We start from the raw sequence: 17,306 nt of genomic DNA on the forward strand, positions 1-17,306 counted from the left end.
TGGCAGCTTCCAGGACGGTGCTTCCAGGCAACGGGAGCAGCTACTGCAAAGGCCCCGGGGTAGGAGCCAGCGGGCCGGGTTCAAGGAGCCAAGGGAAGGCCCTGCAGCCAGAATACGGAGGCCACAGCGCATCAGAGGGAGGAACGGGACAGGGGAGGAGCTGGGCCGGCCCCGTGGGCCCCTGCATCCGGGGATGAAGAGTCTAGACTTCAAGTTCAACAACAGGCGGTTGAAGAGCTTGACTTGGGGGAGGGACATTTTGAGGTCATTCTGGGGGCGTGTGGAGAACGCATGGCCGGGCCGCAGGGCGGGGAACAGAAAGGCTGTTGGGAAGCGGCTGCGTTTGACCTGGGAAGACCTGACGGCTTGGGCCAGAAGGGAGCCAACAGATTCAGGAGACACGTCAGAAGTGCAGCCAGTAAGCCCCCGGGCGATGGGGAGGCTGTGGGGAGGGGCCGAAGGCCGGGATCAAGGACGGTTTTGTCTGGAGCCCTAGGGTTGGATTTGCTGGGATGCGGAAGGCCCAGGAGGTTTACAGGCAAGGCTTCTCGCTTGGCGCAGGCGCTCAGCGGGCTGGCTGCCGCCCCCTCGTCACTGTTGTCCTGGTGCCGGCTGCTCTGCCCAGGTCCCCTCCTCAGAGCCGATGTGCCGGTCCGCCAGCCGACCCGAAGCTCATGCCGTCCCTCCTCCGAACCTGCCTCAGACCACAGCAAGCTGCCCGGCCACCACACCCACGGCCGACAGCTGGCTGCCGTGCGGATACACCCCAGCCCTGCCACCTCAAGCGAAGGCCACTCCGAGCGGCCACCTCGGCCCAGAGCCTCCGTGGGCCGGGCGGGGGCCCCGGCGCGGCGGTACTGCCGGCCAGCCTCTCCCTGCCCGTCGGCCGCCTCGCGCGTGTGCCTCCTGTGAACTTCCTCCCCAGCTTGTCCGCACAACCCGTCCCGGGGTCTGCTTCCAGGAAACCTCCTCTGAGACGACGATTACCACCACCATTATCAGTGTTACTTGATCTTTCCTAGGATCCCATCCAACCTGGAAACTGCTGGGAAGAATTCTGAAAGGGCCTCTCAGACATGTCTAATCCTTCCTGCCTGAGACCCCCAGCTCCACCCTGGGTCACCTCCAACGCGCCGTCCCTGAGAAAGTGCTCGTGTCTCCTACGGCTTTGTCTGGAGAAGCGTGCTGGTAATAATTGAGACCCTGGCATCTACGCTGAGAAGGGGCAGGTACCCAGGGAGCTGAACGACGCACCAGGGACCGCAGAGGCCGCTTGATGAACACCCCAACAGCCCGGTCCCCAGGGAGGGTGGAGCCATGAGGACCAAGAGCTTCCTCTGTGTTCTGGGCAAACTGTCTCCATGTGCACTTCTGCAGCCACACAGACACTGTGTGAAAACCGTGATCTCCTCTGCGCGTGTGACTGTGTGTGTGTGTGTGTGTGATGCCCGAAAGCGGCAGAATGTGCCATCTGCGGTCGCTGGACAGACGCAGGGCCGCCAGACGTGACTCAAAGGTCGTGCCCGGTACCAGGGCACCTGGCTGGGAGGACAGCGGGGGCTAGGATCCAACCCCTTACTTTTCGGCCCCGCTGGGCGCCCTTGCAGAGGGGCCTCTTCCTAGAAGCGCCCCTCCCTAGTTCTGCTCGCCGAGCCTCGAGCCCGGACGCAGGGCCAGTTCCGCCCAGAGCCACTGGTTTTTTCTAATTTGCACAAAGACTCCAAATGAACAGAAACAAGGAGCCCTGGTCATTTTACTCTTGTCTCTCAGCTCCAAATCCATCCTTCTCTTCACGACTGAGTGGTGCTGGGGAAGGAACTCCGCAAACCACCCTCCCCTTTGCTCCCTGCTGGGCTCCCTCCCGCCGGCACTGGGAGCCTGCAGGAGGCAGGAGGAGAGACGAGGGCTCCGTCTGGCCCGTTTGCTTCCTACTCCTGGCAGCGTCCCAGCCGCACACTTGCACCCTGGTGACTTCTGTCCACCTCCTCCGTGTCACGCTCTCAGAACCAGGCAGAGCACCCACTCAGACACGTGGGCACCGGTCAGCCGGCGCCCCTCGCTCTGCAGTTTCTTCTCCAAGCTTCCGGGTTCTGACAGACCCAGTCTCTCTTTGTTCCCCCACCCACCCTGCTTTTTCACGGTTACTGTCTCTGGGCGCCCCCGGGGACCACTTCCTGCGCTTCCAGTCCTCCGGCAGGTTTTGATCAATGCCCTACATTAAAATCTGTCTGTGAAAATAACTGTTCCCCGCTTGACCATTGTGCGTGGTGTAGGTGGCATAACTTCCACCCCTCCGAGCTTCTCACGGGCACAGCTTCCCATCCGGTTGTGGGCATTCGCTTATTCATTCAGCAAACTCGTGTGTCCCGTAACCCCTACACAGTGTGCACGTGGCGAAGGACTTCGGGTTCCACATCTATGCAGGGGCACCGTCCGCACCTTTGGGGGTGTGTATGGCACCTAACTGGGAGAGCGTGCAAAAACGCAGGTGCCTGGGATTCACCCTGGGAATCGGAGATACGAAGAGGGGAAGAGTGGTTTCCACATGGCCTGCTGAGTTTTTTTAGAAACAAGCCATGTATTACGCTTGTATTTTGAAAACCTGATTAACGCTCACGGATTCAGTGCCATCTGAGTGCCAGGCAGAGGGGTCGCCCTGCAGATACACGGATGTCTTACCCTCAGCAATGCCCTCCCTGCTCAGCCCAGGCTGACACCACGCACCAGCAGGGCCCCGTTCTTTCCTTCATCTACAGATTCAGAGGAGCCTTCTTGGCAGATTAGCAGCTGACGGGAGAACCCCAGCCGCGGCAGCAGCCCTCAGACGGCGCGACTAGATGAGACTGAAAGAGTGGTGTACAGAGACACTAACGTGCAGCGTGTCCTGCCCAACGTCGTGTGCATGGAGTAGACAGCTAGAAGCAAGGAGCGTTCCGACAGGAAGGGACGGGACAGCTGGCAGGGGACACCTAAGCTGCACCCCTGCACACAACCCGGAAGCCTCCTCATGCTGTGACCCCACAGTGGGAGCAGAGCTGACCTCAGCCCCAGCCCTCGGGGTGGGGCTGGTTGTTCCAGACCAATCCCAAGGCAGGTGATCCTAAGCCCCTGACCTGGGGATCGGTTTGGGTGACTTAGACGTGAGCCAGTCAGCTGGAAGTCCTGGGCTTCTGTTTGACGACTGTTAGAAGTGGTGCCCTCTTTCCGAGCGTGATGGTCAAAATTTTGAATAACTTCTCCAAGTCAGGCTCTGACCCACTGGAACCAAAGTAGACCCAGTCCAGGTAAACTGGGATCCAAGCAACTGGTTTGGTGACCCTGCTCAGTGCCTTCGATGCCCTGCCCCTCTCCCTGGCTGTGAAGCACGTGACAGCAGTTGCTGCTGGCAACCCTTTTGTGACCACGAGGCAAGCCACCCTGAGGAGTAAAAGGATATCCAGAGGAGGGCTGGACGAAGAGCGCTAGTCAGACAGTGCCAAGCTCTGCGCCCCTTCATCGCTTGGTCCTACTTGTATGAGGTCTTGAGACCGTGTGAGGGATGGCTTTTCTGTTTGTTTGGCTGGTTGCTTGGTTTTCGCATCCTCTCGTCTGTCTGCTCACTTTCACACATGATTAAGCTGAGGCCCAGAGAAGGGAAGGGCCTCGTCCAAACTCTTACAGCACCAGGACCTCAGTCTTTTGTCCATCAGACCAGTGAGCTTCTAATAGACCATGAAACTTGTCATACCCCACCATTGGCAGCAGCAGGGACTCAGCAAATGTTTGTTGAATGAATGAATTACTGACTGTGAATGGGATCAGAGGGAAGTGCTGGCAGGGTCTCGGGATAAGGGCTTGGAGGGAGGGAGGGAGGAAGGGATGGGGAGACAGGCGGGACAATGAAAAGGAACACCCAAGCATTTATTCTGTTTCAGTCCATGAACATATTTCAGCACAAAAGGCTTTATTAAACTCCAGGCTCTCTGTGGATAAATCTCACTTGCCACTATGTCCAGAAACAATAAATACCCAAAGCGCAGAAAGCTTTTTGAAGTTTATTATAAAACTAACTGAGAGGGCTCTGCAAAGATCTTGAGTGCCAAATCCAGTCAGGGACTGTGGCTGCGGGGAGGCGGGTTTCGGCGTCTCGGAACTGCAGCCTGATTCTCCGCAGAACGAGAGGACTTGAAAGGCTGTCACAGGACAGGCAGAAAGCACAGCCATTCCAGCCTCTGAACTCACATCTGCTTAAGAGGCGCAAGGCCTGCGCCTGGTGGCGGAGGGGGCAGGATGGACGGTCAGACGGCCCGGGGTCAAGGCTGCCCACCCCGTGGCCTTGTGGTATCAGGCAACTGCTTCCTCGAGCTCCTGCAGGGACCCTCAGAGGCGGACGAGAGGTGACTGTCAGCCGATCGGACGGGGAAGCCACTGGCTCTGCTGTCTGCCTCCCGCAGGTCCGTGGCCGTCAGGGAGCAGAGAGAGAGGCACCCACCTGCATTTTCCTCCTAAACAAGGCTGGCGGTGCTCCGGCGCTGCCCCCAGCCTTCCCCACAGCATGGCATCGGTGGTGCTGCTGGCGTCACCCACCGCTTTAGCTTCTGACTGTCCAGCAGGTGGAACAGCGCCTTCCCGCCCTGTTACTTTCACTTCCCTGCTCTCTGGTCCGGCGGAGCGTCTTCTCCACGCGTGCATGTTGGTCAGCCACTCGCCAGTTGCTGTCCCGGGGCCCAGCCCCTTGGCTTCCCCACGGACCTGTAGCCCCTCCAGGCGGACCTGTCCAGCTGGAGTAAAGCAGAATTCTCCCCTCCATCGTTCTGCACTCTGTGCTTCTCTTCATCCAGCCTCGTGCTTGGATGACCCAGCAGAGGGGACGCAGAGAGACGGGGAGCTGCGACCTCACGCAGGCACCGTGCACAGTGAGCTCAGACTTGAGAGCCTCAGAGAAGGTGCTCACAGACTCTCCTCTGAGCCAGAGGGTGCACAGAGGCATAAACTCTCGGCACCCACATGGAGGTCAGCCAGGTCCACTCAGGTCAGACCTGTGAGCAGGGCCAGGATGAGGAGGGGCAAGTGAGGCACACGGGTGCAAGGTTTCAGGAGGCACTCCCTCTCTGGGACCTTCCTGCACCTGCACCGCCCGGGGGAGAACACATCCTGAAATTCTGCACTGGACGCCTTTGTTTGCCTCGCCTAGTCTCGCCCAGCCAGAGACAGGGATGGGGGGGCCCCAGCAGAAAGGACAGTCCCTCTGTCTAGGAGGGTCTGCGTGAGAAGGAAGTGCTGGCTGAGGCAGGAGCCCCTGGTCCCTCCTTTGTGGCTCTCTACCCAGTGTGTCTGCCCAGTCGTTCTCACTGAGCCTTCTCACTCTTCCTGACGTCCTGAGTCAGTCAGCAGGAAGCAGGAACCAGCGTAGCTATTTTAAACAGAAAGGGGCTTAACACTGGAATAAAAAAAAGGAAGGGCAGGGGAGCCCCAGACTCTTGCCTGAGCCTCCAGGAAGGCCTCCCTGACACTGCAGAGCTGACCCTCCAGGGGAGCTACTGCCCGTGGCCCAGCCAGGAAGGTGGAGAACCAGGAACGCAGCCCCACTGCTGCAGCCCAGGGATCCGGAGCCAAGGGGCGCAAAGCCATCACCACTGCCTTTCTCTGCCCCAGTAGAGCTGGAACTTGGGTGCTGAAACACTGCGGCATGTGAGCCAGCCCCACAGCTCCTGACCTTCTTTGCCCACAGAAATCAGCCAAAAGCAGTAGGAAGGTAGCCTCTGCTTCACTTCTGCTTCCACATCTCAGCTTGATGGCATCTAATTGGCACAAGTAAATTCACTATCAGGACTCTAGCTGCAAGGGAGTCTGAGAGACACGGTTTTTATCTTTCTGAACTTTGGAGCACAGGGAGGCTCCCTAGAAGGAGGCAAAGAGGGAGGCTGAGGGCCAGTGGCTGACGCCCAGCTCACATCCCATATGAAAAGCCCTGCAGAGACAAGCGAAGAGGAACGAGGGGCACTCAGCCTGACCGTTCGTTAAGGATCTGGTGCTCTGCCCAGGCTCGCCTGGGCGGGGACCCATGGGCGGGGGCGGGGACCCACCCGGGCGGGGACCCACCCACAGAGCTCTGCCTTCACCCGGCAGCTCACAGTGCTGCGCGAGGCCTGAGTGACCCTCCTGGACAGTCCGCTGAGCACCCGCAGCCCAGAGCAGCATGTGACTAAGTCACACCTCCCTCCCCAGCCCCAGACTCGGGAATCTCGAGAGCCTGGAGCTGTAAATATGTGGTCCAGCTCAGGAATGTGCCTCCCCGAATTTGCAGTCTTATTGCTGCAATTACCATTGGAATCTCCACTCCGTGAATATGCGTCTGTCCCAGAGTCCTTGCTTCCTTTTACCTGCGTGCTTTCGCAGCATCTCTGGTGCGGAGATCTGGAAATGTGTTGGCATCTGGTCTAATCGTTTGGTGGAGTGTGTGCGGTGTCCTGGCTGTCAGCTGGAGCTCCCCAGCCCCTTTAAAACCCAGATCAGCGTGGCTGCAACCACGGACCTTTGTCTCACGGTGTCCGTGGTCTCCGGGCCCCGCTCCCCGGCCCCCCGCTCCCCGCCGCTGTAGATGTGCCCGCGAGGCCCAGCCTCCTCCCCCGCCGCGCACACCAGCCAGCCCAAGCAGCGGCGGGACAGATGTCCTGGCGTGGTTCGGGGCGCACCGCAGGGCCAGCACCCCCGGGCCACATGCACGTTTTTCTTTCCTTTTTTTAAACTTAGAAAAACGGTAAAGCAGGACAGAGCCGCTCCGCGTCCTCAAAGCCCCTCCAACTCCATGTTCCCGCGGGCTCTGCCTCCCCACAAGGCATCCCAGCATCTTGCCATCTTACCTTCCGCTCTGTCTTACCCTCCTTTTCCACCACTTTTTGGTCTTCTTTCTATTTTTGTCCTCCTCCCTCATCTCAGGAGCAAGAGGTGAAATTTTTCCGTTTTCACCAGCAGGCCAGCTCGTTACTTGTGGGTTCAAAGTCTCTCTGTCTAGTCCAGTGGCTTCTCAAGGCAGCTTCTCAAAGACAGCATCTACTGCACGCGGAACTTTGGTGCCAGCAGCTCGAGCAGTAAACGGTGTGCTTCATCACGTGGCGTGCACATCTACACACGTGTATAAGCGTTTCACACGTAGCTCTGAAGCCCCGGACCACGTGGTCTCCGTGCAGAGACTCACTAGGCTCGCGCGCTCCTCTCCGGGGCAGCGCTGCAGGTGGGGTGCTGAAGTTCAAGTCTGACAAATCTGCCAGATGCCTTGCCCGCCCACCCAGCCCCCTTCTCCCTCGCTTTGTTCTTTTTCACGACGGCAGCTCCCAGCCCAAGGGCGCCACACAACACACTAGATGCCAGTCGAGAGTTGTCAGCATGAGATGCCGGCGGGCCAGCTGAGCCCACTCCGTGCGTGTTCCCGGGGAGCCCCGAGGCTGCGTCTCCTGTGGGCCGGGGACCCGCCTCCCCCGGCTTACAACTCGTAGTCTCTCCTGGATGACTCGGTTGCGATGAGGGTGTTAAATGAGTCAAGCCGATGTGTGTCAACACTGCTCTAAAGAAAGGTGCCAGGGCGCCCCGTGCCAACACGCACCACCCTGCGCTCCTGGCCTCAGAGGCACGTGGATGCCAGGGTCTCCCGACCTCGGCAACGCTGGTGCTTGAGCAGATAGTTTGGGCTGGTTCTGTGTGTTTTAGGATATTTAGAAGCATTCCTGGCCTCTTCGCACTCCGTGCCACCAGCTCTCCCCACCCCCAACTAGGGGCAACCGGAAATACCTCCAGACGTGTCAAACATCCCCTGGGAAGCAGAACCGGCCCCGAGTTGAGAACCAGTGCTCTGTGTCCACAGAGACACATGCTGTGCACACCGAAATGTATATACACATGCGAACACTTCAATGTTTACACGTCCTTATTTTAAGTTGGCATCTGGTATAAACTTTTCATTCAATCAGCATATGCACAAAACAGAAATGTGACATATTTTCTCCCTTTTCTCTTAAAAATTAATGTCATCTGTGGTAATAGTGACATTTGTGGTAATTAAATAAATGCAGTCATCCCATAGCTTTCTGTAAAGTTGGCGTTCAACATAACCAGCAGTGAGACGGCCTTTGGCACCTCAATTTACTTTTCATGGTCCTTCCAACCACGACTCCCGACTCCCTGAGCTCTGAGAACCCAGACGGACAGATCTAGGGCCCAATACATTCTACATGGTGTCGTCTCTCTGCCACCACGACACCCCAGAGACCCCGCTGCAAACCGAGTCCCAGGGGACAGAAGACACGCTGAGGCCCAGTAAGTCCCCAGTTATGCAGGATTGCTTCCAGATTGGCCCAGACACAGCCTGCTCACCAGGAGAGGTTAGGCCCTGGTGAGACACAAACACTGTCCTATAGCTGAGGGGAGTGAGGCCCACAACGCTTACAGCTTCTCCAAACTCTGCAGCCGTTCGATGGCAGGACTGGGACTGGAAGCTGGGTGCCCTGACTCCAGAGGGTCCTTGCTGGTCCCCTGCACGAGCCCCAGAAGGCCTCAGCAGCTGGGGCTGTCCCTGCTGCCACGGCGGGATGTGTGCACCTCCCCCGCCCCGATGCATTTCATCCAAGGTGCCTTGACCTCAAGAAAGATCAGGAGTGCGAAATGCAAAGAGAGAAGATAGATTCAAAGTAGATTTTTGATACTTACAGACAAGTCCTTGAAAGCTAAGGCGTCTGATTGGCAGGAACTGTTTTTTTAAGTTCTCAATGCCTAATTTTTAGCATCAACAGCAAAACTCTGAAGGAATCGGGCATGAAGTGTAGACTGGGAAAGGGTAGATGGAAGCCAGACCCCCTGCTGTTAGAGATGAGCTGTGGGTCAGCAGGTGGGCGGGGTGGGCCGGGGGTGGGGGGGAGGCAGAGGTGGGAGCAGGAGAGGGCACTGCTGATGCCCAAGGCTGGGGAAGGAGCCGTGTGCCTGAGGCCTCTTGAGGGTCAAGTCTCAGTGGGGGAGGAAGTCACAAAACCTTGGAGAGGTTCACCCGTCCCAAGGAGAAGCGTGGGCATACGATCCTCAGAGCCCTTCTCCACCCAGCCCGATGCAGAGCAGAGACGGGTGTTCCCGTGCCTGTAAAGAGAACAGGGGCTACCCAAGGGGCACAGCCTCCCAGGGGACTCCCGCTGACAGGAGAGCATGTCCTGTGGGGTCAGAGGAGGATGCAGTTACGTCCCAGCTCATGACAACAAGGAAAGGGGCAACTGCCAAAGCCTAGACCGGATGGCAGATCCCAGCAGACACCAGTGGGGACAGATGCTGCCAAGGGTGCCTCAGTGGAGCAAGGATGCAGGGACGGATGCCAGTGGGGAGGGAGAACGTGTCCAGCAAACATCCAGAGGTGGGATCTGATGGGACCAGCCCACGTCACCTGCCCAGGACCCCTGCACCGATCCTTGTGGCCGGAGGGGAGCTCGTTCTGCCTGGACGAGGCTGGGGCTGGACGCTCCACTCAGAAAGCTGAGGCTGAGTCTCAACGAGACCTCGTAGCCCAGAGTGGGGAAGGGTAGGACCCTGCATAAGACTGGGGCTGTTACTGGAGAGGGGAATGGACAAGTGCCCATGAGAGAAGGTGTCTGATAAGGGTCTCAGAGGGGATGCAGACATTGTGTTCGCTTGGCAAGCCTGCCTTCTCATGGTCCTCGGGCCCACGTGATCCCTAGCCAGCAGGGCGGTGTCTCTGTCTCCCTGTAATGCGGAGACGGTGGAGAAAAATAGCCACCTGCCAGGCTGGCCCACTTGAGAAGCTACTCCCTTAGAGGGCTGACTCCTCCCGCAGGGCGAGCCGACTGGAGGGGCCATGCTCTGGGTGTGGGGTTGGTGCCAGCCTGCCGGGCCTTCGCCTGGACTGCAGACCTGCTTCGGTCAGTGCTGAAGCTGCCGTGCTCTGACCTTTGGGAAGCCAGCTCTGTGACCCCGGGAGGAAAGGAAAAAGGCAGTGGGGTGGGGCCCACACCCCTCTCCTGAGATTGCGTGGCTCACTGCTCACGCAGCCAGTGTCCTCGTCGCTGAGGCTCAGGCAGATGAGCAAAGCTGCCCAAGGACCCGCCACTGGTGCCAGAACCAGGATCTGAAGCCATAGCTACGCAGTTCTCTTTTCACAGCCGTACTGCCTGGGTCTGGCCCCTGAATCTCAACCCCACGCAGTTTTATGGGACACGTGGAGGCGCCCCTCACCACACAGCAGACACGCACGGATGAGGAAGTGGAAGCTCTGGCGGGCTCCGCACGTCACAAGGCGGAGGAGCCGAGCCGGGTGGTCCCAGGAGAACCCAGAGCTTCTGGCTCATAGTCCAGCACTCCGGGCCCTGAGTCCTAAGTGGGCCGACCAGCCAGGGCGCCAGGTGAAAGCAGACTGGAGGCCACGAGCCAGGTGCTGGCATTTCTGCACCCCCATCTCAGTGCCTGGGCCCCAGGCTTACGCGTGGAAGTCTGCGCGAGCATCCTCCTGGAAGGGCGGCCCGGGTCCACACCCTCACCGCCCGAAGCGTGGTCGTGGGTCAGCACCCCGAGCGCCACCTGGGCCCTTTAAGGAACGCAGCATCTCAGGTCCTTCCCAGACCAGAGTCTTCACTTCGACAAGGTGCTTATTTAAGTTTGAGAAGAGCTGGTCTGTGCGTCTTCCGAGTGCTGGCACTCCTTCCGGCCTCAGTGGTCTCCCGTCCACAGGCCGTTCCTGCGTTTTGCCGCTGCCATAAATGCCCTCATTGCTGCCCTGATGGGGTTACACACGGGGCTCCCCAGACACACCGGCCCTCATGTAGCTGGAGGTGCTTCCGGCTCTGGGTTTCCCAGGAGGTGAGTTAGGGAAGACACGGTCCTTCCATGTCATCCATAGTCAGAGAGGGCGGTTCAGAGTTCCTGCCTCTGTCCCTCCCTCACCTCCGGCACACGACGCCCACCCGCCTTGCCCCTTAAGTACTGTGTGTACACACACCCACGGGTGAACCCGTCGGGCTGGGGCTCTGTGTCTCCGGGACCCGGCCTCGGCAAGCTTCGGAAACGCCGCCCTCCCGGGTCAGAGGAGGCCACTGAGGTTCTTCTCCTCCAGGGCAATTTCATCGTGTTTTAAATAGACATCAGCCCCCATTTTCCGATAAATGGTCAAATACTGGTTTCTCTTCTATTTCTTCCTTCTCGACTGAGTTTCTAACAACTGGTGTACGCATGTTACAGAGAATAGCGAGTATGGGTCACGGGAAAGCTTGGTGAAAAATAAGAAGGAAAATAGAAAAGCTTTCGTCTTCTGTTTAGCACAAAATTCTAGCAGGAGGAACAGTGTCTAATTGCTCAGCCGGGGGTGTGCCGCCCCCAGCACGAGCCCCGGGAAGGTGGGCGGAGGTGTGCTGGCAGTACGCGGTGCGGCGTGGGCCCGCTGGACCGCGGTGCTGTCACCAAAGAAGTAACATTAAAAATAAAACAAGATAAAGTACCGGGGCCCCCTCGTTGTTTTTTGTAAATTTTTTGTTGATGGGATTTAACACGCAATACTGCTGACCCAGCTGAAATCTTCAGAACTTGGAGTCTGCGCACATCCTCATGCGCCATGTTTTTGACTTGCAAATGCCTCCAAGAATAGTTGCAGTGTCCTTATTAAGCCCGGCTTGCGATGCAGCCGCGCTCTGCGCCGTCTGCCCGGCACTGTATAATTCATGGACTTGCCTTATAAAGTCAGGGAGGGATCGAAACCGTGACCGGCCCGTGAACCCACGCTGACACGTCCATTATTTTAAAAGGAACGGAGAGGAAGCTGGAGCCTGACCCCTCGCCCAGCCCCGTCCATCCCACAGAGATGCCAGGTCCACCGTCCTCTAGCCAGGCCCCAGGCCCATCCGTCCTCACCAATTCTGGGGCCGCCAGATTCAGGGACAGAGGCTTATTCCTGTCTTAGTCCCATCCCACGCCGAGCCATGACCGGCCATCTCTGGTGACTACAGGGCAGCTCAGGAACAGCCTTGGCGGCTATGGTACCGGGGGCTGAGCTTCAGGCATTTTCACAGTAAATGGCAAACCCAGTCATGGTCGTCATCACCGTGGTCACCGCATGTGGGCCCTTCCAGCCTGCAGTCACCCCTTTAAGCCACACAGCAAAGTAGGAATTATTACCCCATTTTACGGAGGAAGAAACTGTGGCCCAGAGGCTGGCCTAAAGCTGCACAGAGAATCACAAAACAGGCCTGGGTTCAAGCAGAGGTCTGTCGGGCTCCAAAGCCCGTGTCCTCAGTCAGTGGTCCCCGGAGAGGGTGCCTAAGCCCAGGGCTGGACACTGGTGGGTGGGAAGCAGCAGCATGAGGAGAAAACAGGAAAGTCATTCACATTTTACAGCTGCATCTCAACACCCGTATTTATGCATTTTCGTTGTATGCATAACACGTGATTACAGTCGAACATACACAGTGAATGAAATTCACGCCTGCTGGTGGCTGTGCGATCTTTTTCTTCTCGACAGTGAGGCAGGGGGTGACAAGTTTAGGGACCCCTGCTCTTGGCTCTTCCCTGTCCTGACCCCTCCCTGCCCAGGGCCTCCAAAACGGAGCTCCAGGCAGCCGTGTCCCAGCCTCTCCTCAGGACCCCGACTCGGACCCTCCTCCGAGGCCCCTTTAGCTGCACATGCAGCGTCCCCAGCCTGCCCAGCCCACCTGGCGAATGAAGAAGCTGATGGAAATGAAGCGGAAGCCACTTGTCATTCACGCCGTGATTTCCGGCCACGGCGCCTCTTCTGCTGGCAGGAAGGGCTTGATTCAAGGGGTCCTACGCCCTCTGAGGGGCAGTCCTGAGTTGGGAGCCTGAGGCCCATCCCCAGGAGGAAATATGCCTCCTTGTGTCCCGTTTCCTAAGCCTGACCCGACTGCAGGCCAGGCAGACACCCCCGCAGCTGCCCCACAGCTGCGTCACCTCAACTGGGACGCTGCCCCTCCCGGGTCCCCCATGTGAGGAGCGGCTGGGGTCCTGTGGACTCTCCAGGGGACCTAAGGAGCTGGCGGCACGGACACCTTGGGAAAGTCAGACGAACTTCCTTAGTGACCCTCCTGGCCCCCCTCACAGTCCTGTCACCGTTTACCCAGTCTGGCGGGTGGCGGGCGCTCCCGCTCCTTGAGAGGATACTCACCGAGCCCCTTCAGTGCTAGGCACCGGGTCCCAAGTCCCTCCCGGAACCAGGGTCTACTCCTTACCCTCCTTTTCTTTTTCTAACCTTCAAAATACGTGCATTAACACAAGGAGAAGGAAGCACTCCGGGTGGGCTTCCTGGAGGAGCTGGGGCCTGTGGCCTCTGGTCTCAGCAGAGGTGAAGGCACACTTGTTTTAAGCTTCAGTCCCCGACCTATGAAACAGCGAGAACCACAACTACTCTGTACACAACCACGCACACGAAGGCTACCAGCAGACTGCTGTGGGAGAGAATCGGGGTCTGGGTTCCGGGCAGAGCTCTGCCACCGTGGTGTGACCCTGGGCAGGTCACGTTTCCTCTCTAAGACTTGGTTTTTTCATCTGTAAAACGGAAATCTTAAGGTGCTGGGTGAGGCACGTGGGCTGTCTGGGATTCCTGCCTCCTCTGGGGTTGAGCGGCCTGGTTGCAGCTCTCCAAGGTTCCCTCTGGAGTTTGAAGCTCCCTGATCCACTCGGGTCCTAAGCTGGGGCCTAGCCTGTCCCAGTGTCCCCCCCACCCGACGTGCCAGCCAGGGCCCACACGCAGGGGGAGCAGTGTGTGTGTCCAGGGTGGGAAAGGACACGCTCCGGGCCGTGTCCCCTTCCCAGATGGACTTTGAGAGAAGCAAGTGGAGGGACAGAGAGCAAAGAGAAAGCAATCTGCCTCGAGGAAGATGCCAAGACAGAAGTCAAGGTCTCCCAGCCGGCTGATGGCCGGGCAGTCCTGACACCTGCACCTCAGAGCACTTCCTGCCTGGGCTGGGGGCAGGGCGGGCCAGGGTGTTGGTGGAGACCAGCCCCAGCCAGGACAGGGAGCGCCAACCACACAGCTGGTCACACAGAAGGGTGAGGAGGTCTGTTTCTGACCAGGGTTCAGGAGCCAGTGCCAGGTGACAAAAACCAGGCGGGGAACCACAAGTCGGCCCTGGGCTCCCGGGCCCGGAAAGTCTCCCCTCCCTTCTTTTCCCACTTCCTGGGGTGCCTAACTCTCAGCAACACACCCACATCCATGTCCTCACTCAGGGGCCAGCTGAATCCCACCCTTCCGAGACAGACTGGGCTCTGTGACTCACACTCCTTTAACGGGGCTTTCGGGGGCGGGGGGTTGCCAGGGTTCAGGGCTTGGAGCCTCCTGCCACCCTGGAGGGCTCCTCAGAGGAGGGGGTCTGGGGAGTTGAGGCAAAACTTTCCAGGTCTCTAGAATGAAGCTCCATTTTGCAGGGAGCTTCCTCCAGCACCCCTCCCGGCCATCCCTTCCAGGATGACCTCTGTCCGGAGGAGGGAAAAGGCCACAGAGGCAAGTCGAGGAGGACTGGGCAGGAAGCAGCTGGGCCGGGAGGAAATAGACGGGGCGGGGGCGGGCAGAGCCCCTGACGGGCATGCACCCCAGCCTGACCCCGCCTGTCTCTCTCCCTCCCCTTCCCTTCCCTCCCCCCAACAACAGACATCAGCAGAGCACCTACTACGTGCCGCCTGTCAGAGTCACTGTGTACACAGTGGGGGCCGTGAGGCAGGCGTGGCTGTCTGGAGCTATAGCTCCACACCCCGCTGCCCGCTCTCCTGCTGGGGCCCATGGAGGGGAAGAGCAGGAAGGGCCCCTTGGCCTACGAGCCTGACCACCACCCCTCTACACAGACACGGCCACTTCCCACCCGGGTAGGAGCTTACTTTACTCAAGGGCACCCCCTCGGGTCCACGCCTCCTGCCTCGCAGGGCTGGGAGGGCCCTGGCCGGCACGCGGACTCCATCCAGCGGATGTCCCTGGGGCTCTGCTGCGCACCCAGCACTGTGTCAGCCTGCGGGGGCCAACCTGGAGCCGGGGGGGGGGGGCATGCACACACACACTGCTGACTCACTCCGCTGGCTGGTGTCGGGGGCTAGGGAGGGCGTGGAGAGGGAAGCCCAGACACCCCTGCCCAAGGATGCCGCAGCCAGACCTGAGGAATGCCCAGCCACCTTTCACGCTGCGGAGGGCACCAGGCATCGGAGACCCAGCGTGCCATTTGCTCACTTCCCACCCCGCCACACCTGCGTGCTGACGTGCACCCAGGAGCTGACGGAGCTGATGGCGTGGCTGCTGGCCTCTGCTTCTGCTCATTGGCTCCCGAGTAGAGAGTGTGCAAGAGGAGGGTCTGGGGCGCGAGACACTTGTCTGAGCTGCTGGGCTGTTGCTAGCCCACCCTCTGCCCCTGCCGGGCTCCCTCCCACCTCTGGCCTCCTGCCCACCCGCCCCCACCCCCCAGCACTCTCACACCTGCGCCATCCTGGGCTCCAGTCATTCAGGGACCAAAGGAGTAGAATGCTACAGCAGAACTCCAGGACAGCCAGGAAGGAGGGGGAGTGGGGTTCAGGACAGAGCGAGTCCTGCGGGGCCGCCCCTCACATGGCAGCCCAAGGGCACTGACAGGGCCAACAGTGAGCATCCCAGGCTGGGCCCAGAGAGGTGCAGCACCTCGTCCACGGTCACACAGCAAGAAGCTGCAGCCCTTGGTCTGGAGCACAGGTCTCCACTCTCACCTTTGACTCCAGCCACCCTTCCTGGTGTGGCCCCCCTGCTGGTTTCAGCCCCCATTGGATGTCCAGGCCCGGTGCTCCTACGGCTCAGAGAGAGCGCCTGCTGCCAGGGGGAGGTGCAGAAGGGAGGAGGGAAAAGCAGACAGTGCCAGCTGATTCAAATTTCTAAATGTCATGTTATTCCAGGCGCAGCCTCTCTTTGCCACCACCTTCATCCACCCCCCGCTTGCCATCTTGAGGACCTGCTGCCGAGTGGCTGGCGGGGGGGGGGGCCATGAGACCAGGGTCTGGGGGCTGGGTTTCTGCCCTGACCCCTGAGTGAGTGGCGGGCTATGTGCTGTGCCAGGAGCCAGGAGACCTGGGTCCTAGCCTTGGCTCTGGACTGGTGGCCGTGGGTCACTGAGCCTGGACGTCCTCTGCACACCTCCCTGTTAGCTGGGGACGGGTGTGACTCCCGAGACCGGCTGCATATCAGTATCACCTCAGAACAAAGCAAACAGAGTCTTAGGCTGCTCTCCGAGAGATTCTGATTCAGTAAGACGGAGTCTGGGTGCCTGTGGTTTGAAAGCCGCCCCCAGCCCCACCTAACCTCATGCTGCAACCAGCCTGCTGATGGGTGTTCGGCTACGTGGTTTCATTCAGATTCTAATTCTTCGTCAGCACTCACTCACCTCCTCCAGAGGGCCCTCCTTGATTTACGCACCCCTCCTGCCCCCTCTAGTCCTCATCACTCCAGGCACTGCCCTCTGCTCTGCTTCCGAAAGGCATTCGGTCATTCGCGCGTGTGTGCACACGTGTTTCCTACATGAGTTCAGCCAAGTCAGCCTCCCACACAGCACAGAGGAAGGGGCTCAGCGCCGGGGCCAGCCAGCCCCAAGTTCAAAGCTCTCCTCTGCTGCCTGAGGTTGGGTGACCCTGGGGACGTGGTTTAGCCTCTCCAAGCTTCCATGTCCACCTCCCTGAGATGAGCCTAAAAACACAGGTGGGGGGGGCGGGGGGGGCGGGCCTGAGACAGGACAACCAGGTTAACGGCAGAATGCTCCCAGAGGGCCCCCCACTCTCTGGGAAGCCTGCCACCCGTGTGTGCCTGCAGGACTGACCACGCAGGGGTCCTCTGCGAAGAACAGGGCCACTCGGAGTCCCCGCAGGAAACAGAATTCCCCCAGATAGTTCAACCGAAGAGACACGAGTTGGGGCGTTGACAGGGGAGGGCAGGTTAGGGAGTCTGAGAGGGCGGTGAGGCTCCTGGAGACTGGTGATGACAGCACCCCAAGAGCTAAAGAGGTGGGGGCCGGGGCATTGCCAGCGCCCGGTAGGAGCTGGGCTCATAGTAGAGGGGCCACCCCACAAGGACAGCAGGCCAGAGGGAAGCAGCCATTCCCGGGGCCCCAGCTTCCCGGTGGGCAGAAGCAGAGACGCAGTCCTCCCACCCTCCCTCCTCGTTCCAGTACCTTCTACGGGCCAAGCCCAGGCAGCAGCCAGGGGCATCAGCAGCCCCCAGAGGCCCCCTCCTGGAACGCAGGCCACAGGAAGCGGAGTTTTGCAGGCAAGCGGGGGGACAGGGGGACAGGGGGACAGAGAGAGGCAGCTTGGCCATCACCCAGCTCCTCCACCCC

Source organism: Camelus bactrianus, chromosome 27 (genome assembly GCF_048773025.1).
Source record: "Camelus bactrianus isolate YW-2024 breed Bactrian camel chromosome 27, ASM4877302v1, whole genome shotgun sequence".
Classification (NCBI taxonomy): Eukaryota; Metazoa; Chordata; class Mammalia; order Artiodactyla; family Camelidae; genus Camelus; species Camelus bactrianus.